The sequence below is a fragment of the Cynocephalus volans genome, chromosome 12 (genome assembly GCF_027409185.1).
Source record: "Cynocephalus volans isolate mCynVol1 chromosome 12, mCynVol1.pri, whole genome shotgun sequence".
NCBI lineage: Eukaryota > Metazoa > Chordata > Mammalia > Dermoptera > Cynocephalidae > Cynocephalus > Cynocephalus volans.
Window position 1 is genome coordinate 68,487,512 of NC_084471.1, and position 14,717 is coordinate 68,502,228.

Consider the following 14,717-nt stretch of genomic DNA (forward strand, 5'->3'; position numbering starts at 1 on the left):
ACACTTCAGGAAATAGGACTGGGCACAGACTTCATGAATACGACCCCAAAAGCATGGGCAACCAAAGGAAAAATAAACAAATGGGATTATATCAAACTAAAAAGCTTCTGCACAGCAAAAGAAACAATTAAAAGAGTTAAAAGACAACCAACAGAGTGGGAGAAAATATTTGCAAAATATACATCTGACAAAGGATTAATATCCAGAATATATAAGGAACTCAAACAACTTTACAAGAAGAAAACAAGCAACCCAATTAAAAAATGGGCAAAAGAGCTAAGTAGGCATTTCTCTAAGGAAGATATCCACATGGCCAACAGACATATGAAAAAATGCTCAACATCACTCAGCATCCGGGAAATGCAAATCAAAACCACATTGAGATACCATCTAACCCCAGTTAGGATGGCTAAAATCCAAAAGACTATGAACGATAAATGCTGGCGAGGCTGCGGAGAAAAAGGAACTCTCATACATTGTTGGTGGGACTGCAAAATGGTGCAGCCTCTATGGAAAATGGTATGGAGGTTCCTTAAACAATTGCAAATAGATCTACCATACGACCCAGCCATCCCACTGTTGGGAATATACCCAGAGGAATGGAAATCATCAAGTCGAAGGTATACCTGTTCCCCAATGTTCATCGCAGCACTCTTTACAATAGCCAAGAGTTGGAACCAGCCCAAATGCCCATCATCAGATGAGTGGATACGGAAAATGTGGTACATCTACACAATGGAATACTACTCAGCTATAAAAACGAATGAAATACTGCCATTTGCAACAACATGGATGGACCTTGAGAGAATTATATTAAGTGAAACAAGTCAGGCACAGAAAGAGAAATACCACATGTTCTCACTTATTGGAGGGAGCTAAAAATTAATATATAAATTCACACACACACATACACACATACACACACAAACCGGGGGGCGGGGAGGAAGAAGATATAACAACCACAATTATTTGAAGTTGATACAACAAACAAACAGAAAGGACATTGTTGGGGGGGAGGGGGGGAGGGGGGAGGGAGGGAGGTTTTGGTGATGGGGAGCATTAATCAGCTACAATGTATATCGACAAAATAAAATTTAAAAAAAAAAAAAAAAAAAAAAAATTCCAAATATGGCACATTTAAAAAAAAATAAATAAAATAAATAAATAAATATTTGATAACAGCACTGTCAAATAGAACTTTCTGCAATGGTGGAAATGTTCTATTCTGTACTCTCTGGCATGCTAGCCATTAGCCACATGCCACTATGGAGCACTTGAAATGCAGCTGGTGAGACTCAAGAAGTGAATTTTTTAAAATTTTATTTAAATTAAGTTTAAATAACCACACATAGCTAGCGGATAGCATATTGGGCAGCACAGTTCTGTAATTTACTTTTATGATAATTTTTTAAAATCTGACCCATTAAACAAACTTTAGGCAAATGTCCACTTTGAAAGGAAACGGTGTGAAAATGTATAAACCTAGACAGAAGGCATCAAGATTCAGAAGGGACAGCATTGACTGGCCCTTTGGCCCTGAATGTTTTTATCTGTACAAGGGAAATAACAATAAATGCTCTCAGTTTCAAGGATCAAATAAGATGCTGTATGCATAAAGGCTGCTATGAAGAAAGAAGCCAGGCCCTATCACTCCCTTCCAGTTTGGGCCAAACTGGGGCACTTGGGCATTTTTTGACCAAGATGGCCCAAGCAAAGGAGAGAGGAAGGATGGGTGCCTCTGTCCCATCCTAGCGTCCCTGGAAGGTCTGTTCTCTTGCGCTTTGACTGTGATCCCAGCTCAACGGCATGGTACTTCCCATTCTAAGGCACTGGCAGATAGCTTTCTTTCTGAATGTGCTCTTCTGTCTGAGTACAGGGGAATTTTGGCCTCTCTCCAAATGAAATCACACCTCTCTGAGGCAGCTCTTTGCCCTTGGGAGCTGGGTGGGGGTGGTGAGAATCTCTTCCTCTGAATCTGCACAGCAGATTCTCTTGGGGTATGGGGAGCAGGGAAGGAGCAGGATATAGAGTGGGAAAAGGCATATTTAATATAAAATAATTGTATATTTTGATAATGAAAAATTTTACCTGTTTTCCTAATACAAGATACAGAAGTTGAAGCTAGACAAAATCTTGTGGGCTGGTGGGGGCAGGAATTTAAAAAGCTTAAGAAAGCCTCCTCTGGAGGCTCTGGGAGGTAAATTAACGTAGTGGAAAGAGGAAAGGGCTTTGAAGACAGATCTGCCACTTAATAGCTGTGTGATCTCAGGAAAATTACTTAGCATCTCTGAGCCTCAGTTTCTTCATCTATAAAATAGGAATAATTATACCTACTATACAGTGCTCCATAAAAGGTATATTTTATTTGAAACTATGTCTAGCCCAATAGCATCCACGTACCTCAATCAATTCTAATTCTTGGGGGAGTCTGGGAGCAGTACGTAGAGGATGAGGAGCTGGAGGCCTTGCTGGGCATGCACTATGGAGGCCGATGTGAGCAGGAACCAGGGGAGCCTGGAGCTGGGGGTTGAAGAGAAGAATGAGGCTCCATAGTATCCCCTGACATACGGCACATCTTGGTATGTTTTTCCTGTGCAAGGTGAGAGATGGATGAGAAGGAACCAGTGGTTGGCGATGGGGTGAGGGGCTGTGTTAGAGGAGTAGTTGGTGAGAAGGACAGGCCAGAGGCAGGAGAATGACTTTTCCTTTGTTACCTCTCAAAGCAGCTGGTGAGATAACCATAGTGTGGTATCGGTAGTGGGATATTTGCTGTAGACATGATGAAAGGCTGATCAGGAGGCCTAGACAGGTTCCTCCTTCCTTTAGGGGTGTTCATTTCCACCCTTCCTGGTTGGGATAATGCCAGTGGAACAACGACTCCGGTTCCAGGGATTTGATCTGCAAGGTCACAGTGTTGTCTGGGGGTGTGACTATCTCTGCAGTAACATAATGTGGGTTCCCTCCGGTTAGATTTTTCCAATAACTCATTAAAGGACATGCAAAGCTGAGTCTGCAACCTCATGAGAATATGAACGGAGCTGTGTTTCCTTCTCAAGGCAAGATTGGAGGCCACAAACCCTTTACTTTGGACCTTCATCAATGTCAACATGCCAGAGCTAGGAGATCACACAGGGACATGGGCACCAGACTGCCCCAACAGGGTCCCCGAGTGTAGATCCTATGAAGGATTTCTTCTACCAGTGCTGCCATCTCAAGCTCGCACCTGCTGAATTCCAGACTCCAGCTTGCCTGGACCCTCCTAGATGTCTCTGGTCCCCTAACCATGATTCCCTGGGCTTGTACCTGTCCAATCTTCCAAGCTTGTCACATCTCTGTGGCTCCTGGCTCACCACACCTGAGGCCCAGGGTTGATCCTGCCAAGCAATTCCTGCCCACCTTATAGACTCAGGAAATGCAGGAATTGGAAGAGGGCTTAGAAACCATCTAAACGTGTCCCCTCATTTATACTGATGAGGAAACTGAAGCTAGTAATGAGCAGAGTCAGGACCAGAACCAGAACCACAAGCATGTATCCTGACTTCACCCTAGCCAGGGCCATGTGACAACATGAAGCTAGGGATCCCTTACAAAGGTTTTTTGAACTGCCTGTCTATTGGTGAAGGCAGCCTCCTCTTCAATGTAATGTACTCATTTATGTCACCCCCTGCTATACTGGAAGCTCCGTGAGCTGTTCACCACTGTCCTAAGAATTGGGGACAGTGCCTGGCACAGAGTAAGTGCTCCACCTTTATCTGTTGAGTCAACAAACAAGTCAGTGTAGATATGGCCAAAGCAAATTACTCAGCTCTCAAAGTGGTCTTTTGGGCCAAGAAAATGGGACCAGCTGAGTCAATGTGGTCAGAACAGTGATGTGTATTTGAGCATGAATGTGCTTTGGACTCAGAAAGACCTAGGCTTGAATCCCAGCTCTGCCATCTGCTGGCTACATCATCTACATCATCAGGTAAATTACTTTTCTTAACCTGTTTCCACACCTGTAAAAAAGGAATCACAATGCCTACCTCAAAAAGTCATGAGAGTTAGATAAATTATGCATTTCAAGTACCTGGCCCAGCATTTGGCCCATACTGGACATTCAATGTATGGTAGCTTTTTATATTAGAGATACTACACATCGCTGGTCCTACCCATACCTCCTGCTAGGAGCAACTGCCTAGCAGGCACGTGACCTTCTGCTGCCACATGACCCTGACATTGGCTACAGCTGATTGCACTAGGGTGGGGAATTAGCAGTAGGGGTTAACCTGTTCAGTCCCTATGGTGGGACCTGGGCCTTCCAAGACAATTGCCACCTTGTAATGAACTCTCTCCCTTGGGCCCATGGGAGAAACCAAGGCAACTTGGCTTTGAGAATCTATCAGCCTCAATGCTGGGAAAAAAGGTTTCTGACCCCTGGATGAGGGTAAGCTGCTTGGCATCACTGCACTGACGGTCCCCGTGAGCCAAAGTAATCTGCACACAGGGGTGTTGGCCCAGTACAGAGTGGATTGGCACAGCATGTCTGTGATGGGTGGTGGAGGTAGTGGCAGCAGTGGTGTCTTGCTCAGCAATGGGGATGACACAGAGCTGGAACTGGAGCCTGGGATGGAGAAGTTATCATTGAGGTCATCATACTCACAAGCAGACGTGTTCCATCCCTGGGGGCTTTTAAGAGGGTCTGAAGGTCCTACAATAAGCAGGTGGGGGCAGGGACAATCAAGAAAATGTCTTCCTGTGTTCTTACGGATTTCTATTTTCTGAAAATAATCTGGGTCCCATGTAACCCAAAGACCCAGCCCCAGGGCAGTGGGGACTTGAAGTGCTGAGGGCCTCACCCACCTGCTCGGCCTCAGACACAGACAACCTCATCCCACTCCCTTTCTTCCCCGCACCCTCTTGCTCCCTCCTCTCGACTCAGACATCTGTTCCCCACCCACTCCTTCATCACCACCCTCCCATCTCTCCTCCTGCTCCCAGGCGCTGCTGTCTGTCTGCAGCGCCCGTTCTATCCCTCAAGTCCATCCTCCCACGCCTGTAGCTTCCTGGCATCCCCAGCACTGGGCCCTTGCTGGTCTTGAGGTGGCTAATTCCATTCTTGGACAGCGTTAGCTGTACGTTCCTCACATTGAGCCCAAATCTGCCTCCCAGAAGATAATTTATTCTGGGTTATGTCCTTTGGAGCTCTGTTGAATGAGTTTACTCTATTTTTTACATGACACCTTTTCTCTCAGATGCGACACTGGAGCGTGTTTTACTCCACCTGAGTTTCCCCCATGTCTAGTGGCTCACCGGACTAAGGCCTGTTAGTTTTTCTTTCATCTCCCTCATCTACCCCTTCCTCTCCATCACTGCTCTGGCCCTGGCCCAGCTGCGTCGTTTTTCCCTTTTCCAATTCTTCTTCCTCACTGCTATGAGATTAATTTTCCAAAACATCAACTAAAGTACATCTCTCCTTAGATGGTGCCTTGGAGGTTAAGGCTAGTCCTTCACACCTTAACCTGGCATTTAAGCTCTTCTTCCGACTCCAATTTTACTCACAATTGCTTCCTTATACAAAGCCCTTAACTGAAAGCAAACCAGTCAATTCACTGTCAGAACATTCCATTAGCACTCCTGCCTCTGGGACCCACTCTATACCCCCCCCCCTTCTTTCCCTCCTCCAATCCTGTCTTCTCTTTGGAGGCCTCGCTGGCTCTGAAAGGATCCCTTCCTTCATCCCACGGAACCTGCAGTAATCACCACTGTGCTGTCTTATTTTTGATATGGGTCCAATTGTAGGTCCTCTGAGAAGTCTTTTATTCCTCCACACCCTTCAATGGCAGGAACTCAAAACATGAGTTTTGAGGACAGTGATGAAATAAATCCAGCTGCCAGGACTCTTCCTTATTTTAACAGTTTCTCCCAAGGGCGTGCTTTGGGCTTCTCTGTTTTTCCAAAAGCATCTGAACAGACCACAGTACTCTCCATGGGGTCTGAACACTGTCAGGTACAGTGAAATTACGAGTCCCTTGAGCACAAGGTAGGGAGAGGAATGCAATGGATTATAATGTGACAATTTAGCCACCAACAATTATTTACTCAGGTTCCTGAAATGATGATCGGTGCTTGAGTTCTTTACATCTCAACAATGAGTCCTAATGTTCTTCTTCCTGAGAAAGCTTTTCCAGGATTGCTCAGGAGCAGTGACCACTTCCCTGGGCCATTCCTTTAAGAAAAAAATTTGTTGCATACCTGCCATATCCTAGGAACACTTTCTGGAACAAATTCCAGAATTTGAATTTGTTGAATTATTCTAGAATAAGAATTTGAATTCTTATTCATTTTCTTGACCTGCTATTTACAAGTGAAATTAAGCGGTATGTTCTCTAATTTCACATTTTTCCAATATTTTATTTTTCATTGTGTCCTTTTACTTTTCTGTATACATCAGGTGTGTTTTAGACTCAAACCCCCTAGTCAGACCACTTAGGGTGTTTGTAGAGAGTGGAAGCTGAGAGTACAGATGCCAAGCAAACAAACAGGGCTTCACCCTCAGCTCTGCTGCTTACCAGCTGTGTGAATTTCAGTAACTTATTTCCTCTTTCTGAGCTCAGTTTTCCTCATTGTAGAAGGAATAGTACCCATTGCATGTATTGTGAGGGATTAGACCAGAGAATTTATTTGTGAAGTGTACAACACACACAAACAATAGATGCTGGCCACTATTATCAGCGATTCTCTCAGTGAAGTGCTTCAGCCCCGCAAAGTATGTTATGAAATGCCTGAGGCAGGTCTTTGACAGTGACGACGGTAATGATAAAACTGTTAAAACAGGACATGGAGGCCCTTATGACTCAAAATTAGTGTTAGAATCACACAGCTGAAAGTTACTAGAAAACTGTTTTCCTATCATTTTTCCTGGAGTGAAGGTCTGGATATTTTCTCCTTGTCCACTGCGGCTATTAGGGAAATCAGGGGATGATAATTAATTGTGTAATTTCTGAGAGGATGAAGGAGCTTTGGGGACTATGGTAATAATAGAGAAATGGTCATTATCCTTTATGGGCTTGGGAATCTCTTAACACCCCCCCTCCCCACCCCCAATACACCAATTAATGGCCAAACAAGATAATGATGATCTTAAAACTAAGCAAGCACTCCATAACTCAGATCAAAGGTTTAGGTAGAAGCTGAGCTGGAGAACATGGCTTAGGCCAGGAGGCTCAAGCAAAGTCTCTTTCTTCCTATGAGTTAATACTGACAAACCACATAAAGGTTACAGTGACCATCACTCCTTTCCCTTGGACTCTAGGGGTCTACTCCACCACACAGCTGCAAATCCAAGGACTGCGAGGGTGAGAGAAGGGAGGAACTGCTGCTACTGGAGGAGGCACAGAGGGCACATGGGGAGGACATGCCTTAGAATGCTTGTTAATTCTGAGTCTCTCCCATTGACCCTATAAAGTAGGTGGTATTATCACTACCATTTTGTAGGTGAAGAAACTGAGGCACAAGTGAAGCAAGGTGATCAAGGTCATATAGCTGTGGAGGCAGAGCTGGGACTTAAACTCAGGCAGGCTTATTCCTGATTTCCCTATTATATACCCTGCCTCTTGCTGAGGGCCTCAATCACACCCTCAGCCTCTATTCATGAGCACTGACATCACAAAACAGCAAGAGCATAGCATGCACTCTGGCCAAGGAGCAATGCAATAACCTGCACGTTTTTCTTACAAGTATGTGCCTCTGTGTGTCTGTAATTAAACATAACTGAAAGGTACAAAGAGTAAACTTGTAGCCAAATTTGTAACTTGGAGAACAGCCTTTGGACATCACTAAGATAACCAGATGCGTCCTTATTGTGTCTCTCTGACCCTTGTCTCCTAAGGTAAACTGGTAAGTCACAGCCCCTGCTGCAGAAACATTCTTCAACTGCCATATTCTTTATCACTGGACCCTCACTCTTCCCCAGGTAGCCCAAAGGTGGCTACAGACCCAAAGGTCCCTGGTCCATAGGGTTGTCAGGGACCTATAGTGCGGCCTGCTAAGAAATGACAAGCAGGCACTAATCACTTTCTCAGTCTTGGGAATCTGATTTTGGAAATACAGACAGCGAAGCTGTGAGCAATGGGGGTTGCAGCTGAAAGAATCTGGAGGTGGTTAAGGCTGTGATTGTCTAGGCAAGAGAAACTGACATTGCAGCAGAGTTATAATGTAGAGGAACATTATAAAGTGGAGAGCGAGAATAAGTGGGTTGGAAGTGAAGCAGACACAGAAGAGCTGAGCCAAGGCAAAGGTGAAGCTTTACAGCAGCTAGTGTCCAACCCTGCCTGTACATAAGAATCTTCTGGACAGCATTTAACAACTATTGGTTCCTGCACTCACCCCCCAGAAATTCTATTTAATTTCTTGTAGAGTGGGACCCAGGAATTAGTAAATTGGAAATCTCCTCTGGTGACTGTAAGGTAAAGCCAGGATAGAGAAATACAGAGAAGTTCCTTGGCCTCCTGAGGTTCCTGCTGCTGAGGTTCATGGCTCTCTATAGCCTGGCTCCAACTCTGCAGGAGGCCCCATGGTTCCGGTTCTCCTGGGTTTATTGGCAGAACTTTTGGATATTTAATGACTTGCAACTCGTACTCTTTGCTAAGAGTCCTGACTTTGTACAGGTTTTCGGGCAGAAATATGGCCAAGAAAGATAGGCCCATCCCCATAGGATTTAGCCTAATTGGTCCAAGCCAAACATGATAATCCCATCCCCCTTTTCCCATCTTAGAGATGGGCATGTGATCCAGTTCTGACCAATGACATTGAGGGATGGGGCTTCTGGGGAAGATTTCCCCCTTAAAAGGGAGAGGGAGAGGGAGAGATTGGAAAAATGCCCCCTCCCCCATTCTTGCATTTGGAAGTTATGCAGGCTGATAGGATGCCTGGAGCTTCAGGAGCCATCCTGGGACTATGAGGGGAAAACCAAGAGAACTGCAGAGAAGCTGACTTGAGTCCTGATGTGATTACTGCTGAATTAACTAACACAGGAATCACCTTCCTCCAAATTTCTTATTGCTTACTATGTGTTTACTATGAGCCAGGTGATGCGCTAAGCACTTTTCATGTATCAATTAATGGAATCCTTTACCCTGAGGCTTACCAACCCCGGATGTGAGAATAATAAATGCCCTTTCCCTGCACCCACACCCTCACCCTTCTGCAGCCCAAGGCATCAGGACTGGCTCTGTTTCCTAGCTGAACTTTCAGAAGGAGAGAACAAACCTAAGGATGGCTAGAGATGGCGGGGAGGGAGGGAGGGGGTTTGGGAAGTGATAGGTAGGGCAAAAGGCATAAAGAAATATCATAATTTGTAAGAATGAATATGCTAATAGTAAATAAAAATTTTAAATAAAATTTTTTTTTTTAATTTAAAAAGTTAAAAGTTAATGCAAAAAATAAAAAATGAGCAGCCTTCTCATACAGTGCTCAATGAAATTTAAGCATGTCTTTCTGTGAGACAAAGGATATAATGTATACACATACTGTTGGGGTAAAAAGTAGCCAAAAGACAGAAAAAGGCCTCAGGACTAGTGAGTTCTGTGTCCACAGACTGCAGGCCCAGCTTGCACTGGCTCTCACTTAATAAAATGTTCACATTGTGCTATATGTTCAGGATGCTTTCAGTGCATGCCTTCCCTGTCACTCAGGAAAGCTTGCTGACTGGCTCTTCCCCACCCTTCCCATTCATCCCCTCACTGGTCTCTCTACTCTTACTCCATTGCGTCCCTCTTTCCCTTTTCTCCAACCCTCTGACAGTGGGATTTGAGAGGCAGAGAAACAGAGTACCTCCCACCAAAACAAAGAAAAAAACAAAATTCTGTAGAGACAGCAGATTTGAATATCTGGATTTCTAGGCAGTGGAGAATCCTTAAATATTAGCAATTACTCTCATCAACCTGGTTTTAATTCCAAAATGAGCCTTCTTCTCATGCTGTCCGATTCCCCAACCATAAACCTAAGCAGTCTCCAAAGAAAGGGCCCTTGTGCCCTGCTTCATGGCTCTGCCTCAAGGAGGTGCCCATATCTCTCTTAAGGCACTCTCAGCGCACCTTTGTTTCACCCACCTTCAGACCTCTTCTTCACAAGTTCTGAAATTGGTCAGCATTGGCTCAGCTCCTTGATTCAGGCTCAAAGAACACCACAGGTGCAAACAGTTTATACAGACTTTATTTTTCACCTGTTAAGGTTAAGGTGAGCACACAAAAGCCTGGGCAGGCAGAGGTCTACGAGATGCAGTGTCACAATTATCTGCCCTGGTTCACAGACACAGACCGTGAGACTCAGTGTGAGGGAAAGGGGTCCTGTTCCTACCACAAATTGCCATGGGATTGTCGCAATGATACATTTGTTCTTGGTTCTATTTACACCATGGAGTGCGGAGAGGGTACATTTTTTACACTAAAAATATATATTTTGGAATCTCTAAAACAAAAATATCTCTATCTCTACATGAGACCCACTAGAAAGAACATAGAAAACAAAGGAAATGTACCAGCACCTCTAGTTGTCCCCTTCCATGGGAAGGCTGCTCTGCTCTCCACTGTATACCATTAGCTTGGAAGGGAATCCATATCTAACCAATCAGACAGACAGACAGACACAGAGAAACAAAAGGGAGGCTTATCATCCTGGAGATGTGAATACGGGAGAAAGGAAGGATGAGGAGGATTTTGGCTTCTTTTACAAAAGGAGTAATTGCACATTCAGTTTGGTACTTGTTTCCAACATTATTGCACATGTGGAAAAACCTGCATGTTGAAGTCAATCAGAAACCTGCCAAGAGAAGCCCAAGTTCTGCTGATTTCTGCTAGGCTCAGAAAAGTGCCGTGGGTGGGTTCTTTCTCTCAGGAAATATTAATATCATCAGCTAGGAGAAAAAATTCTGTATTTTTCAATGCTGAAAGTGGGTTAGGTTTAAGAAAAATGCTGTTCCTTTTCTCTTCAGAAGGATCAGAAATCATCCCATTCCCTTCGAGCACAGAATTTCTTAAAACAATTATGCCTGTGGCTGAATCATTCCACTTTTCTGAATTGTCCTGTTGAAAAGGGTCACGTAACATTCCTTTCCTCTCTTTGTGCTTCCAGCAGTGATACAATTACTTCACATCTCTTTTGGTTATGAAAATTACCCTCCTTTCTGATAAGAAAATGACAACTGAGTCAACTGCCCATTCTCTATAATTAATGTTAAGAGACCAAGGGCACCAAGAATCATAAAAAATAGAGTTAATAGAAAAATCATTTCTATTTAGCTTTGGAATGTCTTTATCTGTTTACACTGAAATATGAATGAGCCTGAGGGTTTGAGAATCCCTACTCCCTGACCCTAAATAAGGAAATAGCCATAAAGTCCCCTTTCTGAGAAGCCCCAGAACTGTTCAACCTCCCCCATTGTTCTCACCACTCCCAACTGGTTGTGGTTTTGGACCTGTGATCAAGAACGTCTTCCCTTCAAGGAGAACTTGAAAGAATGAGGAAAAGGCAGAAAAGGGAGGAGTAAAGGGTGCTTAAAGTTGAGACAGCAAAAGGGGAGGAACTTGGATGATATCTCGTTTGGCCATCCAGGGCCTGCTTGAAGGATTTCTACCTAATGGAAGGCCCAACAGCTACGACCAAGGGAAAGTCAAGAAGGCTGAGAATGTTCAGTGAAGGGTCCTGGATGTCCTGCTAAGATGTGGCTTGGAAAGCTGAGAAGTCTAAGGAAAATACAGTAACAAACTAACAAAAGTTTAAAAGTCCTGTTTAAAAATCCTAGGAGGAGGTGCTGACTCCCTTGCAAAATAAATTTAGAGAAGTTAATAAAGTGGCAGACAGAATATACTGGATTGTGTTTCTGATAGTTGAAAAGAAAGCCAGGGGCCATGGGATCATGCCTGTTCCTGTGCCTCAGGTAAACTTGAGGCTCAGAACATGGACATTAAAATCAACAGAAAAGATGCAAGAGAATTACCGATTCCTGTACTAAGAGGGAGGTCTGGATAGCTGAGTGGGTAGGAAACAAAGTACAATTAGGAACTGTCTTTTTTGGACAACCAGAAGCCACAGATTACTCAATCCAGAGACTTCTAAAGGTCCCAGCTATCATAGCCTGAGATATCAACCAAGCCTGGGACTTAGCATATACCAGACTGTCATCAAACATCTATGACTAATTTAAAAGCCAGTCACATCCCAAAGAGAAACAGTGATTATTCACACACCCATCTTTTGGTAATATATGGTTCACTATTCCTCTACCCCAAAGGCAAGTTTCCATGAATAGGGACATGGGAATAGGAACTGTATGTGGTTAAGACCAGATCTCTTGACAATCCTGTCTTCAGAAGTTGGAAATCATATCTAGCCACAAAGAGCCAATCTGCATTTTATGTGACCAACCACATTTGACAATTTCACAGCATATTTCTTCTGGTCTTCACCATCTCTCTAGACCAAGCTTTCCCAAAAGTCATGGCCAGAAAGTAACCCACCCAACTGACAACTCCAGTTCTTTTCCCCTAGAACCAAGATTCCACTCACCGTCACTTTCTTAAATCCCTGGCCTCCCTCTCTTCCTACCTCTTACACCACTAACCTAATGTCAAACTGTTCCTGAAATCTCCCCTCATCATAAAAGAGGGTAGACCACCTCTCTGGCCCAAGCAAATGTGGGCATAGAAATCACCTAATTATGTACCTTGCTTTCAATCCCTAAATTTCTCCTTTATGTTGAGCTTAAACAAATTTTTCTATACACTAATCTGCCTGTATCTGTCCTCAAGCTGTTCCATCAGAGAAGTCTGATATGGGAGAATGACCATATTTTTTTTTACGTCCCCACAGCTAGGTATGCAAAGGCTTAATAGCAGTGATGAAATCTTGTGGCTATATACCTCATTTATCGATACACACACATGCATATGCACACACATATACATGCACTGCTGCTGCTTCACCTCCACCCCCAGTTTCCTACGCCCAAACACTTCCCAGCTTGACTCTTTCACCATGGTCAACAGCTGCAGACCTAAGCAAGGAACAGCCAGAACTGAGGTTGAGTGTTTTGGTGGGAGTTGGGAAAGAGAAGAGAGTAAGAGTAGGGAATGGTTCTTACCACTGAGATGTAGCAGAAATGAGGCTGGCTATTGTTTGAGAAAAATCTAATGGACCAAAGGAGTTGGCCACAGCCTTCCAAAGCAGCTAACATCCCTAAGGTGCAGTAACCTGGCAGCTCAAAAATGCACATGTGGTCCTGTAACTGTACTACACAGTTAACAAAGGCCAGTCTCCTACCCTCAAGCATCCTAGTGCACACAAGGCAGCACAAAACATCAGTGTATTAGAAGAAGAGTTTTTCTGAGTGATACTATCATCTGGTTTCATTGTATGATGGGCTCTACCCTGTTACATTCCTTACAGCCATGCTGAGGCTAGGGAAATAGGCCCCTTACTCTGAGGGTGGCAGGAAAAGATGGGAGGAGAAAAATGGAGCAAGAAAGGGGGATGTTCTCAGAGAACAAAGATGAAAAAGAGGTGAGCTCAAGAAAACAGCCAGAGAGGGACAGGGAAAAGTAGGCAAACACTTTTCCCACTGGCAGGCTATCTTTTAATTTTTCCAAATTAGGTAGGTAGAGGAGTACAACTATTACATTTATCCTAAAGCGATGAAATGTGAAGCTTTGGCTCACAAAGATTTTCATGCCTGTATTTCATTCTGACAAAGATTTTCATGCCCAGAGAACATGACTGATCCTGTCTGCACCAAATGAAAGGAAGTCAAGGCTGTCCCTAAAACCTTGTGAGTAGAAATCAGACAAATCAGGAATGATACTCACAATTCAAAGGGACATAATTTTAATATTTGAAAGCAGCATGACAGTCAGCAAATAGATACCAGTACAACCATACATACTGCTTGTTTACAGCAGGCATCCGTTCTGAGTGGTTGGTGTCCATCCTGTACCAGTTGTTAAATGTTTTGAAAATCATCTCTATATTAAAATAATTGTGGCCCTAAGAGATAGGGAAATATGAAAGAAATGCAGGATTCTTTCAATATCAAAGGTCATTAGAGTAGGACTAGAATACATTAATATATTTTAAGTGTCTAAGGAATGCAAAATTCAATAAAGTGACATAGCCAACTCTTCACATCCAAAAGGAAAGCACATCAGGAGAACTTCCTTCACCGTACAAAGATTTTCCAGGATAGAAAACTAATATGAGTGAGCTTGCTAGTCACATTCTGTGCACAAAGGAAGGGAAGGTCTATATGCACTGGAGCCCAAACTCTTGACATTCATTGCAACATAGAAGAGAAAAACCATAAATGCAGTTTTAAACTAAATACCAAAATCAATTTCACCACTAACAGTTCATTTCCCAGTGTGGCTTTTTACATCTGAAAGCCAGAACATTTGTCAACCAAAAGAACTCCATGATGATGAAAAAAACCACATGGCTGAAGATGGGTTTGGTCCACTGAGCTGATGATGGTTCACTACTAAGGCAGCTAAGGAGACAGTACATAAGCACTTGGATCTCTCCAGGATGAAATCAGAATGTATCCTTAAGAGACAGCAGCAAGATGTCAAACAGTCCCACAAAATGGCCAATAAAAACACCTTATCCTCCTTTCTACTCCAAACAACTGTTATCAAATCTTTCCCAGATATCTAGAAAGCAGACACTACGACAAATCCTCAGGCTAGGAA

The 14,717-nt window shown here is 43.6% G+C and overlaps 1 protein-coding gene across 1 annotated transcript in view; it reads right to left on the reverse strand.

Annotated features, from left to right (window-relative positions):
- The window catches only part of SLC4A8 (solute carrier family 4 member 8), a 135,629-nt gene that overhangs the window by 46,376 nt on the left and 74,536 nt on the right, over nucleotides 1–14,717 (reverse strand). The gene's annotated exons all lie outside the window — the stretch shown is intronic.